The following is a 27737-nucleotide window of genomic DNA, read 5'->3' as shown; positions in this document are numbered from 1 at the left end:
TGCTCTGCAAAACAATCCTGTTTTAGTTTCGCTAGAAAGCCTGTTGATTAAGTGATTATTGTTAGATTTTTGGACTAAAAAATCAAAATATGAATGATTTGGGCTTTAAAAGATTTTGGGCTTTCGTTTTGTTTCTCCACCAAAATAATATTTATGAATAAAATAAAAAAAATATTTTCATACGTGATAAGTTGAGAGTTTTAAGGAAAAGAATTTTGGTGTGTTGAGAGTTAGTGTGGCACATGTTTTTTTCCAACATTCTAGCAGTTTTTTCAGAAAATACAAAAAAAAAAAATGTTTTTTAGCTGAACGGAAAAAATTAGATAAAAAAATTTTGACAGTAGTAAAGTGAAGGTACACAGATAGTTGGAAGAGAAAAGCTTCGAGGGTGCTGAATTTAAAAGCCTTTGTAGCCGTTATATTCTGGGAGACATTCGCCACAAAACTCCTGCATCGGTGGATGTAAAACCTCTTAAAGACACTGTGATATCATACACTGTAATATCATACAGGCCTCAGTCAACCTTCTAGAAAGCAAATCAATTCAAAGACCTACAAGTTCTAAAATGTTTTAATTATTATTCTTTATTTAATTTAATTTTATTTAGTTTGTATTAAATTATCCACATGTATTTACATATACTCATGGTAATTTTTTCCAACAATTATATTAGATGTTAGTAGCTCTATTACTGTAAAATTTGTATCAAAGAAAATCAGTTTTAATACGAATTCAAAACAGTGCTTTAATTCCTTCTATTTTTATCTCATTTTTACTTGCCCATAATCAGCCTTTTGTATGAACCATATGATCAATTATCTAGAAGAACTTCAGGAAAACCCAAAAACCACAAAAATTTATCCTCCAAAGTCCAAACCAAACTACATTCAAATAAGGCAACAAACCGAGAATATAAGAACAGAAAACAAAATAAATTTATACAATAGTGTATAGTATATGTAACAAGAATTTTGTTATGTACATTAGAATTTTGTTCTGTAACAAGATTTACTCTGCTTAACAATCCAAGATTTGCCATCTTATTGATTGCTTTGATAGAGTCCCAAGTAGTCTTTATATTTGATCCCAATGTAAGCTGGTGCATGGTTTCCATTGTCAACCAATTTTGGTGCTGGATTGACAATGGTGTCTAGTGATGGTCCACTTGCAATGCTACAGATATTCTCGTTTCTTTGCTGTTCACCAACAACTAGATGGACAACACTTTTGTATTTTCCATTACTCCAAATCTAACAAACAATAATTAATACATATGCATGAGTATTTATATACCATAAAAAGAAAACTGATTGAAATATAAATATTTCTTATTCAAGTTGATCGGCAATGTCGACCATGAATGAGTTTGGAATGGATTTGGCATTGATTTACTTGCCATTGTGCTGCCCATTGATTCCATTCTGCGTGAGGATTGTCAAAAGGCTATGGTCTGAATGAGTGGGCAATCCCATTTCAAGCTCTGGTTGTGGACGTGGAGGAAATAAATTTGCTATCGGGAATTGAAAACCTGTAGATTCCAGATTCAATGTCTCGTCTATGTATTTGGTTTCTAGTCCCAAACTTTCCGATATTCCTTCTAGTAATTTTGCCCACTTCGCGGATTCTTTTGCTAAATTCAAGGAAAATTTCACCGCCACCAACCAAAAAAAAAAAACAAAAAGTTCCTTTAATTTCTGTACTTTGTAATTTAGACCCAAAACTGCAGTTACTGATCTAGTCCAGTTTAATTCTTGCACCATGCCAAGGCAAGATAAGCATGGGCGTGTGCCTGTGGTGGGCACAGCGATGGCAAGCAAGACTCGGTGATATGCTGTGTTGGTGCATGGCAAGGCATGGCATGGGTTGGTGCCCAGCATGCCTCACTCGGTGATATGCTGTGTTGGTGCATGGCAAGGCATGGCATGGGCTGGTGCCCAGCGTGCCTCAGTTGGTGATGTGTTGTGTGGGTGCGCAGCAAGGCATGGCATGGGCTGGTGCCCAGCTTGCTTTAGTGATGACATGTTGTGGTGCGTGTCCGATGTGTGGTGCATGGCTGAGCGTTGGCATGGGTTAGTGCCAAGACGGCGTGATGGGCGCACACTGCATGAGTAGGCATGCAGGTGTGTGGGCGCAGGCCAGCGCATGGGCACAAGTGATGGTGTGGCAGTCTTGACGTGCAGACATGCAGGCTGCGCGCAAGCGCTTAGCGTTGGGCAAGTGTGCGGAGCATGTTGCGTGTGGTGTTGGGCGCACATGGAGTTGGGCGTCAGGCGCACGGGCAGCGCCTGACGCATGCGCGGATCGGTGCGCGCGCGCTCGCATGGAGCAGCGCCTGAGACACGCGAGCGCTGATGTGCGCGCGCTTGCGCGGGGGCGCGAAGAGCTGGCGCGTAACCCTGTCTGTGCGCGGGCTGTGGGCTGCGTGGCAGGCAAGCAGGCAGGTTTCAGAGGGCTGTGTCTGCATGCCACACGTGGGCACCATGCACTTGCTGGGCTGACTTGGTTGAGCGGTTTCCAACAGTTATGAGCGGTTCCCATCGGTTACGAGCGGTTGGACTTGCTGGATGGTTTGGTGGCCTTCATGCAAGGGTGTTGGAGACCTAGTCCCTTTGAGGTGGCACGAAAAGACATGAGACAGCATGTCATGAGCAGTTGGCGAGGCAACTGCAAGGCCAGGTGGCTTGATTGTGGATGGTCCAGCATACCCATGGCAGTTAGGGTTGTTAACTGCCAATTTTGTGAATGTAATGCTGGAACCATGCTTGAGACACCAGAGGAGTGTATTGTGGTGATCCTTGCATTGGTTCTTGGCCGGATTCCTTATTCTTAATGAGATAAAGAAAAAGGTTGGGGTGGTCCCCGTAAATATTGGTGTTGCTTTGTGTTGCCTTGTGTTGTGATTGTGTTGCTTGTTGTTTGCTTGGTGGCATTCGTTGCTGTGTGAGAACCTCGGTTTTATTGAAGGGATTATTGAGTAGGCTGACTAAGGAGGAGTTCCTTAGGCCGCACAAAGGCAGAAAAATTTGATTTGAATTTTAGCCCTTGTGACAATTGGTATCAGAGCCAGGTTACGATCCTAGGACCTGTGGGTTATAGGCCCACCACGCTTCCGCTGCGCCACTCTGATACCAATTGTCACAAGGGCTAAAATTCAAATCAAATTTTTCTGCCTTTGTGCGGCCTAAGGAACTCCTCCTTAGTCAGCCTACTCAATAATCCCTTCAATAAAACCGAGGTTCTCACACAGCAACGAATGCCACCAAGCAAACAACAAGCAACACAATCACAACACAAGGCAACACAAAGCAACACCAATATTTACGGGGACCACCCCAACCTTTTTCTTTATCTCATTAAGAATAAGGAATCCGGCCAAGAACCAATGCAAGGATCACCACAATACACTCCCCTGGTGTCTCAAGCATGGTTCCAGCATTACATTCACAAAATTGGCAGTTAACAACCCTAACTGCCATGGGTATGCTGGACCATCCACAATCAAGCCACCTGGCCTTGCAGTTGCCTCGCCAACTGCTCATGACATGCTGTCTCATGTCTTCTCGTGCCACCTCAAAGGACTAGGTCTCCAACACCCTTGCATGAAGGCCACCAAACCATCCAGCAAGTCCAACCGCTGCGCACTAAGGCAAGTCCAACCGCAAGTCCAACCACAACATGTCATCACTAAGGCAAGCTGGGCACCAGCCCATGCCATGCCTTGCTGCGCACCCACACAGCACATCACCAACTGAGGCACGCTGGGCACCAGCCCATGCCATGCCTTGCCATGCACCAACACAGCATATCACCGAGTCTTGCTTGCCATCGCTGTGCCCACCACAGGCACACGCCCATGCTTATCTTGCCTTGGCATGGTGCAAGACAAACCATGCCATGGCCATGCCGAGGGACTAGGGTCCTGACAAACCTGCCCCACCTGAAACAGACGACGTCCTCGTCGGGTTACGCTTCAGGTACTCCTCCACCTGCTTCTCAAACTGCCACAGTGTTGCATCTCTCTCCCAGCTTGCATCAGCCCCCGACTCTCCCTTCCATTGTACAAGGAAATCCGTTCTCCTTGTTTTCTTGCTATATCCAATGGTTCGGTGAGCAAGGATTTTCTCCATATCCTTGTCAAACTGTGTTCTCACCACAGGAGGGGCTCTCTTTGCTTGCACACGATCTGGGTGAGCAACATCCTCATAAAAGGGCTTGAGGAAGGTCACATGGAATGTAGGATGAATCTTCATCTTATCGGGCAGCAACAACCTATAAGCCACATTTCCCACCTTTTTTATCACTTCAAATGGTCCTTCATATTTGTGCACCAACGCCCTATGCACTCCAGCACCAATCAATTGCTTTTGAATCTGTGGGGTTAATTTCAACAGCACCTTCTCCCCCACCTGGAAGTCTACAGGTCTCCTCTTCTCATCTGCATACTTCTTCATCCTCCTAGAAGCTTTGGCCAAGCTATCCCTAGCTTGCTCCACCAAATCTTGCTTCTCATACACAAACCGATATGCTGCTGGACATGCGTCATTACGTCTCTGCTTCACCACCTCTTGAGGCATCATTGGCTGTCTGCCAAAGACCAACTCTGCAGGACTCAACCCTGTAGAGGATGACTTGTGCAAGTTGTAGCTAAATTGGGCTACATCAAGTAAACTAACCCAGTTTTTCTGACTTGCAGTGACAAAATGCCTCAAGTAGTCTTCCAACAATGCATTCACCCGTTCTGTCTGACCATCGGTTTGGGGATGGTTTGCAGTAGAAAACTTCAATTCCGACCCCAATAGTTTGAACAAAACTGTCCAAAATCTTCCAGTGAAACGTGCATCCCGATCACTAATGATGTCCTCCGGAACACCAAAATATTTCACAAAGTGCTTGTGAAATAACTCAGCAGCAACATCTGCAGGGCATGCATGTGGTGCAGCCATGAACAAGGCATACTTAGAAAACCTGTCCACCACCACCAAGATCGATCTCATACCATCAACCTTCGGCAATCCAACAATAAAGTCCATTGAAACTGACTGAAATGGTCTCTCGGGAATAGGTAATGGTTGTAACAACCCAGCTGCCTTTTTTCTCTCTAGCTTGTCTTGCTGGCACACAAGGCAAGTTCGCATAAAAGCTTCAACATCCTGCTCGAGTTTAGGCCAATAATAAGACCTGGCCAGCAACGCCACCATGCGCTCCACCCCTGGATGGCCAGCCCACAATGAATCATGAGTCTCACTCAACAATTCACGCCTAATCCCACCACCAGCAGGGACATATAATCTGCCACCCTTGGCATAAATTAGGTCCCTCTCGACCCAATATCTCCTCACCAAGCCTTCTTGGATTTCTTTAGTAAGCTTGATGTACACTGCATCCTTCAAGCTTTGCTCTTTGATACGCTCCAGGAAATTCAACATGGGAGATGGCAGCAACGTATGCATGCACCTCTTTTCGACTTAGTGCATCGGCGACTTGATTTTGCCTACCGGGACGGTGTATCCACTCAAAATCAAACTCGTCCAGGTACTCTTGCCACCATGCCTACTTCGGGGTCAACTTCTTCTGTGTTTTAAAGTAAGTATTGGCCACATTGTCAGTCACCACCGTGAACTTAGTACCCAGCAAATAGTGCCTCCACACATCCAGGCAATGAACTACTGCAGTCATTTCCTTCTCATGTGTTGAGTATCGTTGCTCTGCCTCCTTCAACTTTCGACTCTCAAAGGCAACAGGGTGGTTGTCCTGCACTAACACACCACCTATTGCTCTGTCAGAAGCATCAGTATGCACCTCAAACGGCATACTAAAATCAGGCAGCTTCAAAATAGGCTCTGTGGAAATGGCCTCTTTAAGCTTCTCAAAACTCCTCTGGCATCTTTCATCCCACACCCATTTTGCATCCTTTTTCAACAAATCTGTCAAAGGACTCACTTTCTTGGAATAGCCTTCTATAAACCTTCTATAGTAGTTGGCTAGTCCCAAGAAAGACCGCAACTCAGCAACCTTTGTTGGAGGAACCCACTCCACTATTGCTTTAATCTTTCTCCCATCCATACGAATCTGTCCTTGGCTAATCCAGTGGCCAAGGAACATCACTTCCGAGCGACAAAACTCACATTTCTCCTTCTTGACATACAGCTGGTGCTGCCTCAACCTTGCAAACACCAATCTCATATGCTCCACATGAGCATCCAAATTCTCACTGTATATCACAATGTCGTCTAGATAGACTACCACAAAACGATCAAGGAATTCATACAGCACATCGTTCATAAGATTACAAAACGTGGCAGGAGCATTTGTGAGGCCAAAAGGCATCACAAGAAACTCGTATGAGCCATACCTTGTTACACAAGCCGTCTTCTGCTCATCACCCTCCGCTATTCGAACCTGCCAATAACCTGACCGCAGGTCTAGTTTTGTAAAAATAGAGGCCCTTGACAACCGATCAAACAAGTCTTGTACATTGGGCACAGGGTACTTGTTCTTCACTGTGATCTTGTTCAAGGCTCTGTAGTCCACACACATTCTTAATGAACCATCCTGTTTCTTCTGAAACAAAACAGGAGCACCATATGGGGCCTTGGATGGTTGAATGCACCCTGCATCAATCAACTCATCCAACTGTTTCCTCAATTCCACTAACTCCGATGGGGCCATTCGATATGGGGCACGAGCAGGGGGTCTCGTTCCAGGCTCCAATTCGATTTTGTGGTCAAATGTGCGGCGTGGGGGTAGTGTTTTGGGCAACTCAGGAGGCATCACGTCTGCAAACTCCTCCAAAACACTGGCCACTGCATCGGGCACCTCCACTACTTGATCAGGTTTAACTTCCACCAAAGCCACAACAAAAGTGTCCACACCCTTCTTCAGTCCGCTCTTCAATTGTAAAGCAGAAATCACCTTCTGCTGCTCCTTTTCTTGTACCTTCCCAGCCAAGGTACATTCAACAAAGCAAGGGCACATGCCACCCGAAATCACCATACCCCGCTTGTAAGGTGTCAAGGTCACTTGAGCATTGAGGAAGAATTCAATGCCCAAAATCATGCCAAAGTCATCCAGAGGGACCACCATGAAACTGCATTCGTCATCCCAGCCACCCACCTTCAGATTTGCCACCGCCATGCCACACACCAGCTGTGCAGCCGAGTTGAGGGCTTTGATTCGGCTTGAGTGTTGCACAACACTCAACCCCAAATCTTGAGATCTCCTCTGTGCTACAAAGTTGTGTGTAGCACCAGTATCAAGCAAAGCCATCACCTCTTTCCCATTGATCCTTACTGCAACATATAAGAGTCCATGCTGCAGTTTGGATCCTTCGACGGTCACCACTTTCAGCAACTGAAGAGGGGCCACACGCAAAGGAGCCACTTGACTGCAATCACCACTTGCATCTTCAGCAACCAATGCATTGATTTTCTCCTTCTTTGGGCAATCCCGTGCCCTATGGGGACCATTGCAGATAAAACAGCCACCACCACCCTTGGTGCTGTTTTTGGATTTCCCACCGGATTGGTCCACTCTCTTGGACTTGGAAGGCTCATCCTCCTTCCGTTTCTTCCATCGACTCCCGTCTTTGCCATTTTTGGATTTCTTGCCCTCAGCACTCTTCTTTTTACCATTATCACTCGAAGATGATGAGGAGCCAATATACTTGAAATCCAACAACCCATCAGCAGCGGCAAAGGCAGCAGGCAAGGTCTTCACACCCTGCCTTCTCAACTCTGTCTGTGCCCAGCCTTGTAACCCAGAAAAGAAGTTGAAGAGCTTGTCCTCCTCGGACATGTTCTTGATGTCCAACATCAAAGAACGAAATTCTTTTACATAATCTCGAATACTACCTGTGTGCTTGAGTTTCTTCAGAGATTCTCTAGCCACCCAAGCAGTGTTGCAGGGCAAGAATTGATCCTTCAATTCCTTCTTCAGCACTTCCCACATCTCAATCTTTGGCCTGTTTGCATTTTCATCGTCCTGCAAACGAGTTCTCCACCAAAGCTTAGCATCACCGATGAGGTACATGCTAGTAATCATCACTTTTTCATGGTCTGGACAATGGCCAGCATCAAAATACTGCTCCATGTCCCATAAAAGTTCTCCAATTCCTTCGCATCCCTAGCCCCATTAAAAGGCTTTGGTTCAGGAACCCTTATTTTCGAAGGAAGGGGCTCAACCGAAGAAGTGGAAGGTATGCTGTGTGCAGTCCTCCGAAGCACAGCCACCTCCCCCTCCAGCACCTGCAACTGGACCTTCACAACACCTGTGAAAGTCTCCATATCCTGCATCAATGCCGTCTGCTTCTCTTGCGTTTCTGTGATAAAAGAAGCAACGCTGTGAGATAGGGACTCCAGGTTTGCAGCCAATTGATCCATCCATTCAGAAACACTCGCTGATTCATCGGATGGAGGGGCACCGAGATAACTCTCCAGGCATGCCACCCGCTCACGTAGGGCTTCAATCGCAGCACCACCAGCCATAACCAGGCTCTGATACCAATTGTCACAAGGGCTAAAATTCAAATCAAATTTTTCTGCCTTTGTGCGGCCTAAGGAACTCCTCCTTAGTCAGCCTACTCAATAATCCCTTCAATAAAACCGAGGTTCTCACATAGCAATGAATGCCACCAAGCAAACAACAAGCAACACAATCACAACACAAGGCAACACAAAGCAACACCAATATTTACGGGGACCACCCCAACCTTTTTCTTTATCTCATTAAGAATAAGGAATCCGGCCAAGAACCAATGCAAGGATCACCACAATACACTCCCCTGGTGTCTCAAGCATGGTTCCAGCATTACATTCACAAAATTGGCAGTTAACAACCCTAACTGCCATGGGTATGCTGGACCATCCACAATCAAGCCACCTGGCCTTGCAGTTGCCTCGCCAACTGCTCATGACATGCTGTCTCATGTCTTCTCGTGCCACCTCAAAGGACTAGGTCTCCAACACCCTTGCATGAAGGCCACCAAACCATCCAGCAAGTCCAACCGCTCGTAACCGATGGGAACCGCTCGTAACCGATGGGAACCGCTCAACCAAGTCAGCCCAGCAAGTGCATGGTGCCCACGTGTGGCATGCAGACACAGCCCTCTGAAACCTGCCTGCTTGCCTGCCACGCAGCCCACAGCCCGCGCATAGACAGGGTTACGCGCCAGCTCTTCGCGCTCCCGCGCAAGCGCGCGCACATCAGCGCTCGCGTGTCTCAGGCGCTGCTCCATGCGAGCGCGTGCGCACCGATCCGCGCATGCGTCAGGCGCTGCCCGTGCGCCTGACGCCCAACTCCATGTGCGCCCAACACCACACGCAACATGCTCCGCACACTTGCCCAACGCTAAGCGCTTGCGCACAGCCTGCACGTCAAGACTGCCACACCATCACTTGTGCCCATGCGTTGGCCTGCGCCCACACACCTGCATGCCTACTCATGCAGTGTGCGCCCATCACGCCATCTTGGCACTAACCCGTGCCAACGCTCAGCCATGCACCACACATCGGACACGCACCACAACATGTCATCACTAAGGCAAGCTGGGCACCAGCCCATGCCATGCCTTGCTGCGCACCCACACAGCACATCACCAACTGAGGCACGCTGGGCACCAGCCCATGCCATGCCTTGCCATGCACCAACACAGCATATCACCAAGTCTTGCTTGCCATCGCTGTCCCACCACAGGCACACGCCCATGCTTATCTTGCCTTGGCATGGTGCAAGACAAACCATGCCATGGCCATGCCGAGGGACTAGGCGTTAATATTATGAAAAACTATCACTAATACTGTAAAAAACTGTCACTAATACTGCGATCCTCATGCAAACTGTCCTCACCATAGAATTTCCATATATATATATATATATATATAACAAATTAGAGAAAATGTTATACTTAAGCAAGAAGGTTTATTGGGGCAGTGAAACTCAGGATGCACAAATAACTTCACAAAATCCCTCCAGAACAACACCTTGTCTGCAGAAGCATTGAAGCTCGTGCCACACCTGATTGGATCCATCAAATGCTCACCCTCAAACTTCTTCCTTTCCTCCTCATTTGGATTGAAAAATCCTCTGCAGGCCTCCATTATTGAACCCACAAGCTCCTCTGGAATCCCATCGTTGATCACCTATACATATATATATATATATATATATATATATATATATATATATATATATATATATATATATATATATATATATATATATATATATATATTTGTGTATACATGTTAAAATGGTGACCAATAAAGAAGCCAAATATGGAAAATGTTAGCTAATTAAAACAGCTAATGAACAGAAAAAAGAAATAACATATATACGTATATACCATGAAGAATCCCAAGTGTTCACAGGCTTGGCCTAGATCTTTGATAGCTTTAGAGCGTAGGTGAGGATTACTAGAGTCAATTAGGTCCGAGAAATCAATTATGGGAATGTGTTGTTCTAGGCGATCATGATCGTGATCAAAAACTAGATTATTGATGTTGTTGGTGAAGGCGTTGGTGAAGGTGTAGGTGGAGGGAATGGAGGTGAGACCAGAGGATTCAGCTAAGGATTTCATACTCATTTTTCTTTTGGTGTCGATGAATTGGTGAGGACTAATTTGAAAACAAATCGAGTGTTACAAAGGTTGAATAATTAATTAATTGAAAGTGTATTGAAAAAGTACATTATAGTTAAAGGGAATATCAAGAGAGATATTGAACGGGTCTCGAAAAAAGGGTGTTTATTTTTTTATTTTATTTTTTTTTAACTTTTTATTTAAAGAAACAGAGGAGAGAGTTCTTGCATACATGAGTTTCTTCTTCGAGTGGTCAAGGCTGAGCTGTTTTTTTGAAATGAAAAATCAAGGCTGAGACTGTAGTATATGCCGAAAAGTACTTGCAACGATTGATTGAGAGACTAAACAAAAAAAAAAAAAAAAATGACAACCTTTTATTTTCATTATAAATAATTAAGATTTTTTTATAGAAACTAACATTCATTTCTGTACGATGTACTATATATATAACTATAATAGATTATGTAATTATAATAGATGATGTTAAATATAATATATAATAATTAATTATATTCAAAAATTTATTTAAAAATTTTATTGCTAATAAGTATATTAGATCTTTTTTTTTTTCCAATTTTTACTATAAAAGTTTGTTAAGAATTATAAATTTGATTTCTATATATAATACTATTCAATTATGAAATTTAAATTTAAAAATTATCTATATAAATTACCTATATAATTTTTTTCCATCTATATAATTTTTCTACTTAATTTTTCCATCTATGGAATTTAAATTTAAATTCAAATACATTTATATAATTTAATTTAAATTTAAATATATTTAAATAATATTTCCATCTATAGATTCAAATTCTAATTCAAATGTATTTTCTGGTTCCTTGTAAATAATTAATTTTTATATATTAAATACTCATAATATAATTTAATTATTTATCATTATTATTATTATTATTTATCCTATAAATATATTTTTAACTTATAAGATAAATTATTTATGGAATTAAATTAAAAAATATTTACCTATTTAATTTTTTCTGTTTATAAAATTCAAATTCAAATGTATTTATATAATATTTTTCATCTATGGGGATTAAAATTAAAATTAAAATATATTTTTTCGATTTTTTGTAAATAATTAATTTTCTTATGTTAAATCCTTATATTTAATATGATTAAATAAAAAATTCAATGTAAATGAAATGATAACATCTTCTATATCTTTTCTATTATCTAATATATATATATATATATTTAATTTAAGGGATATTTCCTTTTATATATTTTTTAAAATATTGTTAATAAAATAATTATTTTCATTAAATTTTATAACTCATTGTTTCTATTTACAATTATTTATACCATATATAGAATATTTTATCTTGTAAATATTAGTCAAACTCTGTATAAATATGTATATTTATGATTAATAAAGATTATGCCTTAACATATTTCTGAAAAATCTTTAATTTTGTTTTATATTAAATATTAGATATTAGATAATTTAATATTAAATATTAAATATTAAAATTATAGATAATTATTAATTTTTTTAATTTAAATTTGAATTTAATTAGTACCATTTCAGATTGAATTTATCCATTTTTTATATTTAAGAATATAATAATTATAAAAAATAATTAAATAGTAGAATAATTATTTAATAATATTATCATTCTTGTTAATAAAATAAAAACAATATGGGATAACAATTAAGATTTGAGATTGAATAAGATTATAAAAATCAACTTAGTCATAATCACAAATCAAGTTAATGGTTATTAGTCTTGTACAATTTTCATTACATTGTAAGTATTCAGTTATATTTTAAAACACAAAATCCATATTTTATATAAAATTGATTTTATATTGATCCATATTAATTAAATTTTGTCATATGTGTACATATATATATAAGTACATTTTGAGCATTTTTTGAAAAATATTGAAAAAATACATTATCCATTTTAAATTTTTAATTAAGAGATCAATTTTATTAGTAATTACCATATATTAATCATATTATTTTATAGTAAAATTTCATTCATTGCATATTCATATATAAATATTTATTAATGTATAGAGCTTTTATGTGAAATATCTTTAATAAAAAAAATATCTTTTATTATATACATTTTTTTCCTAATTTTTAAAAAATTCAAAAAGTAACGAAACAAGGAGAGAAAAAAAAAATTTCTCTTGCCAAGTTTTATTCCATCACCAAAAATAAAATCTTCATACTCACATATTAGGAAAATTTTTAAAAATTAAGACCAATTTTTTTTATTTCAAATTTTAAGAAAATTATATAATTTTGTTTTGGAAATATTATTTATATAAATTATTTGTAAAAATATTATTTATATGAATTATGCTAAAAGTGTTATACATGTTATTACAAATGTTTATAGTCAAATCTTAATAATGTCCATACATTATAGAAATTTTCAAAAAATCAAGATTAAATTATTCCTTTAAAGTTTTATTAAGATTGTGAAATTTTTTAATTTCTGGATTTTAATTATTTATAATACCTTTAGAAGGAAGTAAAATAAATATAAGAAAATATATGATAATAATTTTAAAATTGTAAAATTTTTTAGGCAATTTTGTTTTTGAATTTTAATTTTTTTTAATATTTTTGGAGATAATATAATAAACATTAGGATAATACACGTTAAAAATTTTTGTTGACTCTTTTATTTTTATATATTATATAGATATATATAATATATATATTTAGGATATAATTCCATTATAATATATATTAGATTATCTAATATTAGGCCATATATATGTATAATTGTGTTATAATATATATGTACACTAATTAAGCCATAATTAGGCCATAAATATATATTTGGTAAATACGATAAATTAAATATTTTATTTATTTTAAATTTATTTCAAAATTATTACCATATATAATTTTATCAATTGTTTGATAATTATAGATATTTATATAAAAAAATTAATTTTATATATATTTGGTTATATCCATAAAAGGTAAGATAATAAATAATAAATAATAAATAATAATAAAAAAAATATTTTTAAAGGGAATTTGGAAGAAAAATATGCTGACATGTGGTGCATACGTGTTTGTTTTTTTTTTTTTTTTTTTTTTTTAATATAGATATGGATAATTGAACATTCCATGTGAAGTTTTAAAACCTATATATTAATTTGATGCTTTTCACAGTATAGTCAAAGTTTTTATTTTTATTTTTATTTTTTATGATGAAAGTTGGTCAAATTTTTTACTTTAAAAAATATGGTTAAAGTTGGTGAGTACTATATGAAGATTTTTTATCCTTATTTTACTGTCTCCATTCTTGTTTGACCATTATAAAATTTCATGTTATTTTAAAAATTAGCTTTTAATTTCAGTTTTCATTAATTAGTTATGTATTGTTCTAGGCTTTCGTTGATCCCAGTTGTATGATTTATGGATAGCATTATAACTTGATTGTGTGATTAGGTATATTCATCTTAATGACTTGATTTAGTATGTCATTATTAATTATTAATTACAGCACGCAAGTTAAAACTTTGGTGTTTATTAGTCATATAATATAAATAGGCTTATATGCACACTATATCTTCTTTACTAGTATAGCATTATTCCATGATTCATCCGTCCGATATGATTTAGATCAGTATGTATTTCAGGTATATTATGCATATTATGAAGGGAGACTTGCAAATGTGGAGCTTAATTAAGAGAGTGAGAGAAAAAGAAAATAATTTCGCCATAAAAACAAACGAAAATAAAGTGGAGATGACAATGTCAATTGCAACTGGAAAAGCCTCGAAGACTTACCAAAAAATTACAGTGGAAAAGAAAAAAACAGATATTATGTGGTATAGATGATATGCCCATACCAGAAAGGAGAATTAAAGAGAAATCAAGACTTTTTCACCCAATAAATATATATAAAATTAAGACTTCTGAAAAGCGTCTCTATAGTATTTTTATTTTTATTATTTTATTATTATAGACTCAATAATATTTTATATATATATATATAAAACAAATTGAGGTGGGATGTATATTTTTAATATTTTTACCATTGAACCAAAATTTGATAATGCTCGTTTAGAAATTTTGATACTAAACGTTAAAGAAGAGTTTTTATTTATTTATTTATTCATTTGTTTGTTTATTTATTACTATTATTATTATTATTATTATTATTATTATTATTATTATTAAGAGCTAGCATTCAAAGATATTAGTTTTTCTCTTGCAAAAACGTAAATAAAAAAAACAAAAAAAAAAAAAACAGAAAAAAACAAAAAACAAAACAAAAAGAAAAAGGAATGAGTTGTTCCTGTCAAAGACTACATGCTATCTTCGAACTTCAGCCATGTGGACCCCATCTTACATTCAGATGGACTGGACCTGAGCCCATGCATTACGATCCAAACCAGGAAACTGGATGATCTAGTCAAGCCCATTGTATCACGTGGAATTAGATTAAAAAGGTTTGGAATTACATTAATAGGTTAGGAATTAACATTTATCTATAAATTTGATGTTCTTAATTCTCTAATATTGTTAAAATTTCGAAACACAAAAATGAATAAATAAATAAACTTTAGAAAACGTCCGCATAGTAATAGCCGGCTCTGATATTACGGTATGGTATGTTAGAATTTGTTCAATTCTTTTAATTTGTTCTTCCAACTAATTTGTTCTGTAATTTATATTTTACATATTACTGTCATTGTGAGTAGGCATCTAATATTTTCCTAAATTAAACCTATTGCTTCAATATTTTAAGAATTTTTTGGTTCTTCTGCTATACAATATTATTTGTAAATATTGATTTCTAGTAGGTAGTTATATAGGATTTGTTTCTCTCTCTATAATTTTGTTGATTGGTGAACAAATTTTATATGATTCTTTTTTTCTGCTATTTTGTATTATGGATGCCCTAGTTTAGATTTTTTACTTTTTTTTGTTTCTTGTCTTGCTGTTATATATAGTTCGTATACCTATAGCATACGGCTTATGGCATAAAGTTATAGAATAATCCAGTTGGCATATCACTTCATGTTTAAGAGATACACTGATTGGATTAGCTTTTAATTTTGGTTACTTCCCTGTGAGATATTTTGATTTAATTTTGTTGAGGTATTTTTTTTTTAAAGGAAAAATAATGTGGATTCAAGTTGTTATTCAATTGATTATATATATATATATCTCCATTAAAATAATTTTTTGTTTTTGTTTTCCTTTTTTTGTTTTTTTTGTTTTTCCCTTCTAATCTTCATGTAAATAATTTTGTCCCATGCATATGTAAGTTCAAATCTGACATTTAAGAGGCATGACAGAGGTTGCAATAACCAAAATTCAACAATTATTACATCAATATATTTTTCTCATATAATTTTTGTACAATGATCTTTATTTGCTCAATCAAATACTTGTAGAACAAGAAGCACATTAGCCACTCATCATATATGTACGCTCATTAAAAAGGAATTGGAAATAGTTCACAATGAGTTTTCCTTCAATGTTTGATTCTCAAATGCTTACTTGCATCGCCTTTTTTGCTTTTCTCTAAATAGTAGTGATTAATAATCTGATTCTTGTGCTTCCATGAAGAATTAATTTTAATGCATCTGACAAGCAAATTCATTAGTATTGATATTTTGTGTTTATTAATAAATTTAATTTCTCTACATGAACTATCATTTTGTTGGCTATGTACACTTTCAATTTTGTTCATCTAACTTCAAGTTTATTTTGTCTTTAGGCATGGAGACTACATTTCGTAGAACGAGAAGAAAACTGGAAGTTTTAAAAAGCATGAAAGATAACATCATTGAAGAGTTAGAAATTGCAGTGAGAATCTTACAAAAGAAAACGATGATGGCAGCAAAAATCTGGTTAGAACATGTTCAAAAGGTAGAGAAGGATGTTGAGGATATAGAGAAAAAAAAATTAAGGAAAGTAAATGGTATTGGAAATTTTTATGGCAATATGATGTCGACAATTAACAACACAACTGAAAAAACTAGGCGGATTTCCAATGGGGCCGACACATGAATAGATGCAGTAATGTATCGTGTTGAATTATGTTCGTGTGAAAGTTAGTTAACCCAAATATGATCCGTTAAACTTTCACGTGGAAATAGATAAATCTGAACTCATTCGTTAAATTATCGTGCAACCCGTTATCCAACCCATGGCATATATGTTTGGAATATATTCCATTTTGAGAGAGTTGAAAAAGCACTATCTCGAAAATTAGGTCAATTTTAAATTTTTAAATTTATATATATTTTTCAAAAAAATCTTACAAAAAAACTTGTTTGTTTTTAGATTTTTTAGAAATTAAACTAAAAAAGAATAAATTAAAATATGTTTAACAATTAATTAAGTAATTTGAAGATTATAAATTTTGTACAATTACAAAAATACGATTATAAATTTTGTACAATTACAAAAATACATTTCTTTATTGGGTCTACTGGGTTTATTGTGTATTATTGTGTTCCACCCGTTAAAATCCGTTAATTTATTAAGTTTTATTGGATAACATTAATATGGATCTGACACGATATTTTCAATCCAATCCGCAAATTAACATGTAGGTTCGTGTTGTATTATTGTGTTTATGAGATTTTGCCAGGCCTACACATGAAGACACAGTGATCTCTCAACTACTGGGTCAAAATTTGAAGAAGCTAAAAATAAGATCTTTGAGAGGTTATTGAATGGTGATGTCTCAAACATTGAAATATTTAGGAAGAGAACAGGGAGAGTTGGAAACACAACCTTTGTTGTTAATGTTGGTAATTGAAATTTCTTCTTCTTCTTCTTCTTGTTTGTTTTTCTTCATAAGAGATGTCTTTGAAAATGGATGAAATTTGAATGAATTTTTTGTCACTAAAAATGTCCCATAATCTAGGATTGGTCTTCATATCCTGGTGGCAGATAAGGATACAGTTTCTCTCATGTTTTTAGCATCAATGCTTGAGCAATATTTTTCAAGGGTAATTAAGATTTTATTTATTGGTCAACAAATTTTAAAAAATCTTCTTTGTTTTTGCTTTAATTTCTTTTACTCTTTTTCATGCTTTTGATGCTTTCATGGTGATAGTGACTAGGTCTACTTTTAGATTTTTTGTCTGCTACCACCATGTTAATATATATATATATATATACCTATATATATTTAAGTTCATGTTATTTATATTTTAACATATAGATGATATATAGAATTCTTTGTCTCACATGGTATATACATTATTCAACAAATCTGGATGAGATTATTATTTTCTCTTTTAGTAATGAAGATTGAGACTATGTCAGCAAGAACATAGAAATGTTATTGATTTAAGTTGCTTCTTTGTAGAGAGATTCCTTAGGATAAGATTAGCATTATGATAACCATGTGATGAAGAATGATGAAAATTACATAGAATTATAATTACTAGGGTTTTATGATTTTTAGGGTTTTAATATTATTATGCTTATTATTATTTTTTTTAGTTTCCTTATGTTTTAAGGAAGTTTTATTATTTAGTTTTATTATTTAATTAGGATATTTTACTTTTAGTTTCCTTATATTCTTAGGTGATTTTGTTATAAATAGAAGTTTTTGTAACTCTTTTAGACAAATCAATTAATAATACAAGTATTTTTCTGAGAGGTATTTTTCTAATCTTGTGTGATGCAAACCAAAACTAGGTGTTATGCTTAGGGATTTTAGGAGTGATTCCTAAAATTAATACTAGAACCTATATTTTAATTTTCAGTTTTCTTTCCTTCTTCACCTGTCCTATATCAGTTTGGTATTAGAGTAAAGATCCAACCCTCTTCGTGAACAATGCCTCCATAGAAACAATGCTCATCAATAGTAATCAACATGAATAGTAGTTATGTGAATAGTAACCCTGCATGAAAAGCACTTACATAAATAGTACCCTGGCGGCTATGTGAACAGTAACCTTAGTGATCAAATTTAAAGAGTCATGACTACATGTTTTGGAAGGAATAGAGGCAGATATGAAGAATTATTAATACATATGGTAGTACAACTGAAGTCTCCTAATGTTCAGGTTAGTAATATAGAGGAGCAAGTATCTAGGTATGGTGAAGCTTCAACTAAAAATAACAAATAAAGTTTCTCAAGCCAACCACGATCAAAATAAAAAAAAAAAAGCTACTAGCAAATACAATTGCTTCAACACCCTTTCCTCACTCTAGTTTACAAAGATCTGAACAATTGTCTAAATAGATTTCTGAGCATATAGAGAGATTCCTTAGGATAAGAGTAGCAATGAATGATAACCATGTGATGGAGAATAATAGAGATAACATAGGATTATAATTACTAGAGTTTTATGATTTTTAGGGTTTTAATATTATTATGCTTATTAGATCTTTTTAGTTTCCTTATGTTTTAAGGAAGTTTTATTACTTGGTTTCCTTATTTAATTAGGATATTTTACTTTTAGTTTCCTTATATTGTTAGGTATTATTTTATAAATAGGTGCTTTTATAACTCTTTTAGATAAGTTGATTAATAATAAAAGTATTTTTCAGAGAGATATTTCTCTGTTTTGTGTGATGAAAATCAAAACTAAGTGTGATGCTTAGGGATTTTAAGAGTAATTCATAAAATTATTTTAGTGTGATATTAGAGTCTATATTTTAATTTTCAGTTTTATTTCCTTCTCCTCTATTCTACATCACCATGTTTTCTTTTTATTTCAAGTCTTGTAATCATGGCATTTTGTATATCTCCGAAATTTTTTTTCTATTATGTTTTAGTAAACCGTATATGTTGCATTGAAGGTCTTCACTTGATGTAATTCTAAATCATAATTCTTTATTTTAATTTTCCTATAATAAGTTTAATCAGTATTATTATTTTTTATTTTATTTTTGTGTTTGTGTTTATGTAATCATATGTATCTGCATTTTGATTGAGAAATACAATCCGCTTTAGTATTGAAACTGCACAGAACAAAGGGATATTGTATATACAACATAAAAAATATCACAGAACTCAACAATGAATTGTAAAATTTGCTTTTTAATATTGTCTGCCATTGTTGTTTCTTTGTGTACAAGTATGGAGCATGTTGAGAAAAAAGTAAACGTCGTAGAAAAGGTTAAAATCTTTGAAGATGAACCCCTAGAGAAGAGAGTTGTTAGCAACCCTAATAGGATTGGAGAATGATATAAATGACAAACGATTGTATGTAGAGGAAGTGGCATCACAAAAAGGAGGGAAAGAAGTTGAAAGGGATGTAGTGAAGATTTGGTTTGCAAAAGTTGATAGAATAAAAAAAGCGGCTATAGAATCAGAGTATCAAATTCAATAGAGCACATGACTTAGAAAGGCTATAGAATCTGAGTATCAAATTATCTTAAAAATATATTGAGGAGGAATCAAGTAAACAAAAGTAGATGATGCTAAGGAAGATTATGGGGATGAAAAGATTTGGGGTGAAAAGAGCTAGGTAGATGCTACTATCAATCAATCTAAGACCTATACTGACAATCTGGTGGAGCAGAAGAAGAAGGAAGTAGCAGATGAAACTATGCTCTCGTATCCTTGAAATTATACCCAAGTGTAAGATCCAATTGTCCTAGTGGTTGTAGTTGTACAAGGCATTGCTAGGGTACAATTACAATTTTGATGTACTTATGTTATATACATATATATATGTATGTATATTTTGCCCTGTATAGATGACTATGAATTTGCCTATTTTATAGGTCGGAACTCCACTTTACATTGATAAGGAGTGTGATAGTATTGGATGCATCATGCGGATTATTAACAAGTTGCTTTAACATGTTGATGTTACGATATCAATACAATATCATATTTGTAATTTAAAAGTTTATATTTTTTTGGGTTGAATTTACATGTATATGTGCCATTTTGCACATGAATGGATTTCTAGGAATTTTAAATATAGTAGCACATATCAATTTTGGTTAGCAGCTTCAGCACCATAACCATTACAAACAAATTTTACTTGCGAATGTCAAATATTTAAAATTAGCAAATTTTGAGTGGTTATCATGTTGTAGATGTTTGATGAAAAAAATCAAAAAGCCCATATTGCCTATATTAGAGCATTTTCAATGGTTTTGTCTATTGGAATTTATGTGTCATTGATTTTGAAAAGTGTTCATGCTTATATGACATTATTTCTATTTAATAGATAATATTTTAGATAATTTCTCTTCAATGGATTCTGTTTAAAATGTTCTGAAATGCTAATGTATAATTTTTTGTTTTAAAATTATATATAATTAAAAAAAAATCAAAAACCCATGCAAGAGTTATTTTTTTTTTAATAAAAATCAATAAAAATAAATAAAATGGTGACTCAGCCTGTCTAATAGAGTTTCCAGAAATAGACAGTGTTCTTTACAGTTTTATTTCTTTTAGTGCCACATCAACTTAACAGAACTAATGGACAGAACCATTGGAAAAGATTTTTTTTAAAACATTATCTATTTATCTGATATGCCAAAAGATTTTTAAATAGATAGAGAACCATTGAAGATGCTCTTATAGTCTTCCTAGAAGTTTATACAAAGACACCAAAGAACAAAGTATCAAGATAGATAAAAGTGTCAAAACGATTGACTAATTAATTGAAAGTGTGTTTAAGTTTCTTTTTTCTTTTTAATTAAAAAAAGAAAAGAAACAGAAAGTTCTGTTTATAAGAGTGGCAGCTAAGAAAAAGGATTCCACACCTCAAGAGACCTTTTTTACCCAAAAGGAACCTCACTCAATTAGAAAAGAGAAGTAAATTTTCAATCAAATTATGAATGCCACTAATCTAATCCACTTTTAATCAATCGACAACTGGTTTTCTTTCATTCTTAACGTCTCAAAAGTTTACCATTCAAAAAAAGTTGGATTTCATGAGGAGGAGATTTTAAAAAGGGAGTCCTAATTAATAAGTAGGAGAAGACCCTTATTAAATAACTTTAGCTCCAACATTCAAAGTCAAATGCTTAACCCATAGCATCCCTTTCAGCCTTAAAAAATGTTATCCAGTAGAGTTTCTTGCATGTACAAGTTTTAGGGTTTTTGTTGTTGTTGTTGTTGTAATATAAGGCTTAGCTTTTAGTTCATGCTTCCAGGTCACAAGTGCTCACAAGGATTGAGAGACTAAAAAACAGAATATAAATAAATAAATACGCCCTTTCATTTTCATTTTAGATAATAAGATTTCCTTTCTAGAAATAGTTCAACATGCATGTGAAGTTTAAAAACCTATCTATTGGTTGCTTTCATAAGTAAATAAGGTGCTGGTTAAATTGATAGCAAACTACAACCTTAAGGACTTTAATTGGCCGAAAGTCATGTTCAAGTTGGAGTAATTCTTTTGTGAAAACAGATATCTATTAATGTTTTAATCCTTAAATTGGGATTAATTTTATACCCTATAGGTATGGGAACACCTTGCGATCAAAGACCCAATAAAAAATATATATATATTTGGTTAGGTATTGGATGAGACAGTTTCCCCGTCCAATTTATTTATTTATTTATTTATTTATTTATTTTGGTTTTTGTTTTAATTCCTATGTTATTATTTTTAAATGAAATAGCATGGAACCGTAAGCATTTACGTATTTAGTTTATGCCCACCTGCCTTGATGTTGAAGTAATTTTTTTTGTAAGATTACTTCATGAGAAATTTCAGTTTTCATTAACTAGTGATTTAAGAAAGCTTTAGGTATAAAATGTTTTGCACAAGTTATTAAAAATAATCATAAAATAATTAACATACTCGTAAAAAATTTTGGAAGAATACTACATAAATTTTTATTTATTTATTTATTATTATTATTATTTTATAATTGTGGAGCTACAAATTAGATGTGTTAAAATTTCCCAGTTATCATATTGAGAAATTCTTTAAACTTCTAATTGATTCAATAGTTTATTTTCACAGCTGGCATCTAATTGAATAATTAATTAGCTGTAATTTTTGCTGCATTACTAAATGATTCAATTGTTCAAAATTATTCTATTGAGAAATTCTTTTTTGTTGTTTTTTTTTTTTTTTTGGTTAATATATTGAGAAATTCTATACGACTAAATATTTATTGTTTCTCAAAATTTCAATGTTATACACCATTTAGTTAATATTAATATTTTATATCAGTGTTACTATTTTGTTTTCTAATTCTATATATCTTATGTGTTAAATTTTATATTTTTAATAAAAAAGTATAGTGTTTCCATAATTTTTCTGACATTTGCATTGATATTTTTATTAAATCATAAATTTTTGATATTTTTATTGATACTCAAATATATATATATATATATATACATATATATTTGCGACAAATTGATACTAATATTTTTTATCCCTGGGTGTCGCTACTCTTCTCAACTTATCTAATTATTTGAAAAAAAAAAAATAGTTATAAATTATATAATAGTAAATGTTAAAAAAAAAAGGTTGAAGTATTTTTTTTTCTAATTTACTTTTGATAAATATTTAATTAACATTTTCAATGATGAATGTAGAAAAAAGGTTGAAGTTATTTTTTCAATTAACCTTGGATAAATATTTAATTAATATTTTTAATGATGAATATGGATTGCTTTCTATGTATCATAAAAATTGATTTTGTCTAAATATATATGGCATAAATATACAGTAAAATATAAAATTACTTTCCAATAGTAATATTTATAAACATTATTTATGGTTATTGATTAACTATATATTTTATTAACTTTTTTTTTCTAAAAAAGAAATTATTGCTTAAAAAATGTTTTACTATTTAAAAAATTTTAAAAATAGACATTTATTTTAATAATTTCTAGACTATATCATTATTAGCATTGTCATTGAAGAGCTGCTTTTTAAAAATACTACTTATATTATTATTTATAGGGCATGTCGGAAACAAGGTTTTAAATATCTTAAATTTCTATTAAAATTTTTTCAAAATTTTTTTTTAAGAGGTCGAAAAGAAATTTAATTTCCAAATGAAAACAGATAGAATTTTCATAATATTTATCAAAATTATTAAATTTTATCGAAATTTTCGTGGAAATTTCCATCAAAATATCCACATTAAATTCTTAATAATTTAGTTAAAAAATCCATAATATCTATTAAAATTTTAAAAATTTTCATGTAAATTGTTGACATTTCCACTAAAATTTTAAAAATATTTATAATTTTTTTAAATTTTTTTATAAAAAATTCATAAATATTATTGATATTTAGTAAATTATTTTACTAAATTAACTTTAGTAATATATATATATATATTTTATCTTTTAATTATTTTTTAAATATTTAATGATATAAATAAAACGGAATGAATTAAATTGAATAACCTTGATATATATATATATATATATATTTATTATACATGTGTATAAGATGAACTCATTAAAATTCCATAGTTACAAGTTAATAGTCGACTATATAAGAATAAAAAAGAAAATATATAAAATAATAACATGGAAAAACAATATTATGTAAAATTAGTATTAATAGTATTTAAATTAATAGTATTAAGCAAATATAAATAAAAAAATAATAGAATATATTATACTAAATAATAATAACATTTAATACAAAATTTTTACGGTTGATATATTAATAATTATATGAAAAACCATCAAGAAATTGCGTCTTTTAATAATTACTTTTTACATTTTGTATTTCAAAATGAAATCGAGGAAGATTTATGAAATATAATATAATTGTAATAATTATTTTATCTTAATTAATAAATAATTTTTATCAAATAAATATTTTTTTGCATATTTTTATTAATAATAATTTATTTGTGATAATTACTGCATATTATAAATTAATCAATATTTTTGTAATTTTTTAATTAATTTGATAGTTGATTGATTAAATAAATTAATTTTAAAGTTTTAATAAAAAAATTTATTTTTTTAAATGAATATCCATCTATTTTCATCATTTTTATAAGTTAATTATTGATATTCGATACTTTTCGATATTCTCATAAAAATTTTCATATTTAAAACTTTTGATATTTATATTGATATTGAAATTAAATCTTTATCGGAAATTTTTATAATTTAGATTTTTGAAATTTCTCCCTACTTTTTTTCTATTAATTTATTTTAGCAACATTTTTCTATTATTTTTTTTGAAGTTTACTACTCGATTAGAGGAAATCCCAAATTACAAAATTCTCTCTCTCTCTCTCTCTCTCTCTCCCTCTATATATATATATATATATATATATTTATATATATGTACAGACACACACATACATATATCTAGAGCTTAAGATTATCAGACTGACGTCGTATCCCCATGCCTGCAAAAAAGAACATTTAAGGTGACCATCCACGTTGTGGGTGCACCCTGAAATTATTTTGATGAAAAAAAATATTTTGTTATATATGTTATATTAATTTTAATTAGTGTTTATATATCTCATTAATAATTTCTATAGTAGCTTGCAATGGGATTATATTGGCCTCTTCATTAGGATATATAGACGGTTTATCAAGTACTTGTCAAATGAAAATGATAATTTACATTTAATTCATATTTCTAATTGATATATGCTAAATATTGTATATATTTATTTTAATTTAATTTTAAATTTTCTTTTATCATTTATAATAATTCCTTCTTTTTTTTCCATTTTTTGAACCAACAATTAAGTGTAAGTGATATGTTGACTGAATCAACCTAAACTTTATTCATTCTTTTAATATCTCTGTTTTTAAAATTTTCCAAATACATGTAAAATATCTTTATGATGCTTTCTAAATTTATATTTAGTTTGAAAAATGTTTTTAATATTTTTTTTTCAAATTTTATATTTCAAAAATAGTCAACGAATGCATTTTTGATCATTTTTCAAGTTATAAATAAAATTGTTTTGCAAAATGACACTGAAGAGGCCCTAAATTTGTTAACAATCCTAAATTATGCATGTAGCGTGTAATTATCAAGATTTTGAAAACCTTATTTATATTATACACTTTGATAATGTTTTTATGCCTTGGTTATCTGGTACTAAAATCGGATCTGAAAAAGATTATATTTGGAAAGTATCATATTTTTTTTATGGACCAATTTTTGTAATTTAATTTTCTAAAAATTATATTGCTGGCAATCAATTTTTTTCTTTTATATCTAGTAAGTAATGGAGAATTTAGGGCTTATAACTAATTAAAATAATTTTATATAATAAATAAAAAAACAAATTTATATTTTAAAAATTTTTAAAACTAATTCATTAGGAATCTCAAAATGAGTAGTATAAATTTGATTTTTTTAGGCCCAATATTTTTTAAAATTTCCAATTAAATATCCAAACATAAAAAATAAAAATAAAAATTATCACACTTCAGAAAGAAAAAAGCCAAAAAAAAAATCCACTAGCTTTGATATTTACAGACTCGGACAAGTCAACTTTGCAAGACATCAATTGTTCCTGTCAAATGGTGCATGGTAACTTGGAAACTTCATCCTTATCCCTGAACCCAAAAAAAGGAAAATAAAAATAAATAAAAATGAAAACATTGCGTGCGGGCCGAAACCTTTCCAAGTCACACAACAGGGACCAATTCATATCCACTCACACCAAGCCCAGACAGATTGATCTTTATCAATATAAATCGAAATTGCCCCAATAATTAGTCCAATAAAACTAACATTTCATCTGGACCTCAGCAAGCCCATTGGACCTACCACATCAATTTGGATTAAAAAGGCAAGGAATTAATGTTTGTCTATCAATAACTTGATGTTCTCTAAATATTGTAAAAATTTGTAAACCAAAAAAAAAAAAGGTCTTTCTGAACATAAACTCGCCATAGTGGGACTCTGACTCTGATATTTTCCTCTCGACTAATTCAGTTTGATTTTCTAATATGTTATGTTTATAATCCTACTCTTAGTCTTTGTTCTGTATCTAATGTATACTTCCCTGAATGAAACCTATTGCTTCACTAATTTTCGTTTTTTTTTTTTTTTTTAAACAGTTTCATTGATTCATGGTAGGTCCATAAATACGACGTGTTTATCTGTTAGTCGATTTTCCCTTTTATTCCAATTGGTGAACAAATTTTATATAAACCTTTCTTGGCTATTTTGTATTATGCATGTCTTAGTTTAGAGTTTTTATTTATTTTTTAATCTTGCTATTATTTGAGTAAAATATACAATAATTTACCAGAAAAAGAGAAAATTTTATAATACAGCACACTCAATGCTGATTATATTGAAAAAATAAAAACTATAGGTGCTTAGTCTATATATGTTTAAACTTTAAGGTACAATGAATCAACTTTTAATTTTGGTTGCCCTGGTAGTTATTGATTAAATATTTTAAAGTAATTTTTTTTTTTTTTTTTGGTGGTAAAACGATATGTTAATTTTGGTTTTGTTTGTTGTTGGTTAAATTTGATTCAAGTTGTTGTTCTATTTATTTAATTTTTTTATTTATTGAAATAATTCTGTCCAATACATATGTGATTTAAAACAAAGATGAACCATCTTTCTAACAATTTAATACGACCTAAGCCTGGACCTTGCTCTGCGTGCACCACGTCACTTTTGATTAAAAAGGTTAAGAACTAGATTCGTAGTAGATTAGGAATTAGCTAGTTATTTGTGGTTTGTCTATGAATTCGATCGTGCTATTGTATATTAATGTAAAATTTGAAAATCAAGAGAAACCAACTTTCTGAATATAAAGTGGTGGAGAATCTGGTAGGTATCTAATAATTACTAGTTACATTGCCCTGATTTAACCCATTGCCTTCAATATTAAGACAATGTTAAAATTTGTTTGCTATTCTGTTTTTTGCTGTAAAAAAAAATAAAAATAAAAAATAAAAAAAGTGTTTCTTTATTTTATATATATATATATATATTATTTTTTTTGGTGTTCTGTTACACTTACTAAAGTGTGCTTATATATATACATGTTTACTGATTCGTGGTATGTTGATATATTATATATAGGATTTGTTTCTTTATATATAAGTGTGTTGGTGGTAAATTTTCAATTTTATCATAAACAAATTTCATATGCTAGAATACCCTCTCAATAAATTTTACATAAAGAAATTTTAGTGCATATGGTAGCAAGCAAGTCCAATGTTTATTTTTGATGATTAGCAAGCAAGTTCATTAATTACTATTGACAGCGTGCACTAAACTTGTACACTT

The 27737-nt window shown here is 32.4% G+C and overlaps 1 pseudogene; it reads right to left on the bottom strand.

Annotated features, from left to right (window-relative positions):
- Positions 1–984: 984 nt before the first annotated feature.
- LOC125424235 (2-oxoglutarate-dependent dioxygenase 19-like) lies at positions 985–10580 on the bottom strand (annotated as a pseudogene).
- Between the last annotated feature and the right edge of the window lie 17157 nt (positions 10581–27737).

Source organism: Ziziphus jujuba, chromosome 9 (assembly GCF_031755915.1).
Source record: "Ziziphus jujuba cultivar Dongzao chromosome 9, ASM3175591v1".
Classification (NCBI taxonomy): domain Eukaryota; kingdom Viridiplantae; phylum Streptophyta; class Magnoliopsida; order Rosales; family Rhamnaceae; genus Ziziphus; species Ziziphus jujuba.
The sequence above is the reverse complement of the archived record's forward strand: the minus strand, read 5'-3'. Positions and strand labels throughout refer to the sequence as shown.